The 5,545-nt window shown below is 26.8% G+C and overlaps 1 pseudogene; it reads left to right on the top strand.

Moving 5' to 3' along the window:
• Positions 1-1,115: 1,115 nt before the first annotated feature.
• Positions 1,116-2,230, top strand: LOC124932474 (annotated as a pseudogene).
• Positions 2,231-5,545: the final 3,315 nt, after the last annotated feature.

A 5,545-nucleotide genomic window follows, 5' to 3' on the forward strand; every position in this document is an offset into this window, starting at 1 on the left:
GTATGTGAGCAGATAAACGATGTAGAATAGCGTGATGATCTGTTAATAATTTAAAATTCATATATTCGCCACCCCAGTCTCATTGTAACATTTTGATTTTGCAACTAAATAAGTTTTCAACAAGACGAAGAAAATTGATTAAACACATCCAAAATATTCGACTTTTTCTTTAAAAAATATATCCATTTAAACGACTAAAATCATCCACAAAATGTAAGAAATAATGACAATCATTAGACGAAAATTCAAAAGCAGGTCTCCAAACTTCCGAATGAATTAAGTTTAAATGCGCATAAGATGTAGAATTAGAAAGCGAAAAAGGTAGTTGTGTGCTTTTCCATATTGACATGATGTACAAAATGGAATAGTGTTACTCCCAAAAAGTGGTAGTTTAAATTGTGATATGACTAAGGATGTAGTAGTGATAAAGGGATGTTCTAGTTGTGAGGGTCATATATGAGCTGGATATCGGGTACCAATAAACACTTATTTTTCCGAATGATTTGAAAACAATTTTTGAGTAGGTTAAAGGCAATAAAGTTCGTCTTTAAGTGATCCTTTAAGAAGCACCATCTTTGTGTCCCGATCCTTAATAAGACAAACATCGAGATGAATTCAAAAAATACATTGTTATCAGTTGAAAATCTCGCAATACTAATAATTTTTTTAGTGATTTTTGGTGCAGGTAATATATTACGTAAATAAAGAGTTAATTGAGAACTCGTAATTTTGGTGGTGCCAAACTGTCAATATTATGAATAATTAAAGGTGAGCCATTTCTAACTTTAATTGTTTCTATACATTTATAAAGAGCATTGACCTCTAGATTATTTAGATCATATGTGATATGATCATTGACACCGAAATCAGGATACCAAGTTGGATCAACAATAGTAGACGTTATTGCTAGAAAGACGATATGATTTGTTGAAGATATAAGTTGAGAGTATCCGAGTGCAGTGTGTCCTTGTACATTACAAATTTGGCACGGTAGATTATAGAAACAATTTTTCGAGCAATGACCAACTTTGTTACAATAATTACACCATGGACAATTGTTGTCCCGAGAAATATATCCATTTTTAGAATGAACAGATTGATTGAACTCCGGGCTTATGTCCATCCTCTTCTCTACTTCATATCTGGAACAAGTTAGTTACATATCAGTCTCCAATTTTCTTGCTTTGAAGAATCTGAATCTAGTTTTCTTGTTTGTATATGCTTTTGTGGTACAATTTTATACGTATTTCTATGGTACAGTTGGAGGCTTCCACAAATCAAGAATTAAATTAGAGGATTCCTTTATTTGATCCTCCATCTAAAATTCTTTGTAGTGTTTCTCACATTAAGCTTATGGTAAACTTTTTTATATTCTGTTTCTGTTCAAATTTTAGGGAATTTGTAATTTCTGCCATTGTTGGATACTTTTTAGAAGATCATTGGTGAATGATTCTTTTATCCTTCTTTATTTGATGTGTAGGCCGAACAAGACTCTGATGAAGTTTATGCTCAGGTTACTTTAATTTCGGAACAAGATGTAAAACCTAAACAGCTAGCTCCTAGATCTATTTAATGTTGACAGCATTTAACTGAAGTGTACACTACTTTATATTGTTTAAACAACTTCATGAGCCTAAAAGCCCTAATTTGAGTCCCACCGAACTTTCAAGGTCTATCGTCCATTCATTCACAAAGGTTTTAACTACATCAAACACGAGTACTCATGGGGGATTTTCAGTCCTTAGAAAGCATGCTACCGAATGTCTCCCTTCCTTGGTTAGTAACTTCCTTTCATCTCTCATTTTATGCAGTTCATGTTTTTTGGATTCTTTACTGATTGACCAGATTCATTTCGGACATGACCCAACAAACACCAAAACAGGAACTGGTAGCCAAAGACCTTCATGGCATGGAATGGCGATTTAAGCATATCTATCAAGGTTATCATTTTCACTTGTTATTTCTTTTGATATTGAAATTGTGTGTTTTTGCTTAATTAATAATCTGCAGGTCAATCTAGGAGGCACTTACTAACAACAAGATGAAGTACCTTTGTCACCAGATTAGTTGTTGGAGATACTTTTGTTTTCCTAAGGTATTTCTCTATTTTGAAATTTCTTTTATTCTTGACTATATTCAAATATGTCTTATTATAAAATGGTTAATTCCCTACTTCAGGGCAGAAAATGGTGAATTACGTGTTGGTGTTAGACAGAGTGCTAGTCAATAGATTTCTCAAAGGGATAACAATCAATACAAGAACGTGATTTATGGTTTATGTGGATTGATGAATTGTGGATTTATGATTGTGGTTTGTGGATGATTGTGGTTTTTGGATTATGATTGTGGTCTTTAGATTGATGATTGTGGTTTAACAATATATTAATGATTTTGTAAAATGGATAATTATTATTGTTTATATATGTACAAATATGAAATATTAAAAAAAACGATTATATTTTTTAGTAACTATATTAAACATATAAAAACCGTTACTAATAATATATCAGTAACGATTTTATAAATAAGAAAATCGTTACTAGTAATATATTGGTAACGGTTTTATAAATAAGAAAACTATTACTAGTGCTTTATCTGTAACGGTTTAACCTTGGCTAAAACCGTTACTAATCTATATATATAATGATGTTTAATTTTGAAAATGTCTGGATTGTCGGGTTGAGAGCTGTAGTTAATTTGGATATATATGTGAGAGTAAATGGATACTTGGGTCGGATTGTGGGTTCACTCGCCCATAAACTTAAAACGGTTAAAAATAAAATTAAAAATGCTATAGGTATGGTTCAAACTCACAACCTAACAAAACACTTATAAATCTTTAACCAACTAGGCTAATAACATTTTATATTTTAAATTCAACACCAAATTTGATGAACGCGAAACATTGTAACAATATATTTTTATCCGTGTGCATCGCACAGGAATTAGTAACGGCTTTTGAGACTTTCAGTAACGGTTTTCGTCCTTAGAGATACCCCTTTTTCTACTAGTGTGGGTTGCTACTGGTTTATTAGACGTAGGCCAATACTGTTAGTTTAATTATTTTTATTGTGGCAAGTTGATGTTGTGGGCCATATGAGTAATTAGAGGGAAATTTGACGAAATGACCCTAATAATGACAAAATTTTGGGAAATGACCAGGACCGGATAAAGTTTGCAAAAATAATTATTTGAGAAGAAAATACTATTGCGTGACGCGAAGGGGTATTTTTGTCTTTAGACATGCCGAAAAAGTCTTTTTTGCATACTTTATTAGGCCTCGATCATTTCCCAAAATTATGTAATTTTTAGGGTCATTTCGTCAAATTTCTCTAATTAGAAGCATGTGATATGAATTAGAAATTGATGATGGTGGTCCATGCCACATGAGTAACTAGAATATCCATTTGAAAACATTTGATGAGAACTTGCACGTGACTTTTGATGGTCTCTACATCCATGGTAAGCTACATCAACATAAGATGAAGTAAGCTACATTAAATGAAGAAGAAAATGAAATATTTCCATAATTCTTTAGTTTGATATTCAATCGATTTTCATGGCTAAGAAGTATATTGTTATCTCATTAAACGATACATCTTTAACTAACGTGAGAGTGCATATTATCGATTTATACTCTTTTGGAAAGTCCATTCAAGAGTTGTAGTTGTAGATCTTGATATGATATTTCTTGTCCTGCGTTCATTAAGGAGTCTTCTATATTTTGAGTTATTGAATAAAGTCGTGTAGTGAACGAGAGCCTTAATGAGCATTGTAAAGTTGATTACGCAATTGTAACCGTCTACTTTTAGATTGTGTTGTGTATGTGTTTTGCAGATTCGTCCAGCGTTCTTGTGAGGAGGTGCATCTTGAACATTGTTGTCTAAATTGATTCAAGAGTGTTGAGAAGAGCCAAGCGAGTACTCTTTGATCTCTAATTCGCCATAATTTGTAATAAGGGTTGAAGATTTTGACTACCACTAATTCAGTGTTTTCGATTTGACAAACTTAAGAAGAAATTTTAGGGTTCCTTCCACCATATCAAAAAAATCATAACTCTCCAAGATTGACATAATTTGAGATCAAGTTAAACTATTTATATCAAATTTTGTTGCCCAAGTCTTCCATTATGACTATACAAACTTGAAGATGAAGAACAAGTTAATTCTTGTTCTGGATTCAATAGAAAGTCGAGTTATAATTCAATACTTGATTAATAATTTAAGCATTTAATAATTTGTTATTTCTTTTTTATTTTTAAATATCAGTTTTATACTTATAAAAAATAATTGAATTCCTAACTAATATCTAATTAAAATACTTATTTTAGCCCTATTATTATTATTATTATTATTATTATTATTATTTATTTTAGCCGTACTATTATTATTATTATATATAATTGTCATTTATAGTTTATTGACAGATATATAGGCTCTTTTGTGTCTTGAAAATGTATAAAGTTGTGTCCTTATTATTGTCATGTTTATTGCATTATGTACATGTATATATCCTTATTATTCTTGTATCATGATATAAAAGAATTACTCTATTTCCCAAAAAAATAAAAAAGAGAAAGATAAATTTAATTTTTTTTATTCATTTTAGAAAGTGATATTTAATTTTTTATTTATAATATTAAGTTTTATTATAATTAAAATTCATTATATATAATATTATAAAATAAAAATAATTAATATATTATTAATAATAGTTTTTTAATATTTGAATATCAGTATTTATTATATTTTATTAAGTCATTTATATATATATATATATATATATAAAAGAATAAGTAATAATTAAGAACATTAATTTTATTATTTAAAAAGTAATTATATTATTTACAAAAATTATATTATTAAATAATAATAATAAAAAGTAAAAGATAAAAAAAGAAAAAAAATTTGTAAGACAAGAAAATGTTTAATACTTTTTAATATTTTATAGTTATTTTATTTTTTTATATCATTGTATAATAATATAAAGAAATATAAAAAAAATTGTTTTATTTAAGATAGGTTATTATTATAAAAAGTATAAAATATTAATTATTAACAAAGTTTTACAAATATATAAAAATTCTTATTACATATAAACAAAATAAATAATAAAAATCTAAAATACAATAAGAAAGTAATATTTAAAATAATTAATTTGTTTATTTAATTTTTAGTTATATGAATTATTGTAAAATAATATATTAAATTTATATTAAATTAAAGTTAAAAAATATATATTTATGAGTTTAAAATAATAATATAATTTATAATAAACAAATATTAATTAACATTTTTTAATAATAAATATTATATTATTATTTTTAAAGAAATAAATAATTTTTTATATATATTTGAAAAGAAATATTATATATTATATATTTTTTTTTATTAAAATTAATAACTTTTTTTATTATATATAATTAATGATATTTAAGAAAACAAGCCTATTTATTAATATTTAAAAATTAATAATTATACTTGAAAAGTAATAATAATAAATATATTTAATTAATTAAATTTTAAAATAAAAATAAAAATCACTT

Source organism: Impatiens glandulifera, chromosome 1 (genome assembly GCF_907164915.1).
Source record: "Impatiens glandulifera chromosome 1, dImpGla2.1, whole genome shotgun sequence".
Classification (NCBI taxonomy): domain Eukaryota; kingdom Viridiplantae; phylum Streptophyta; class Magnoliopsida; order Ericales; family Balsaminaceae; genus Impatiens; species Impatiens glandulifera.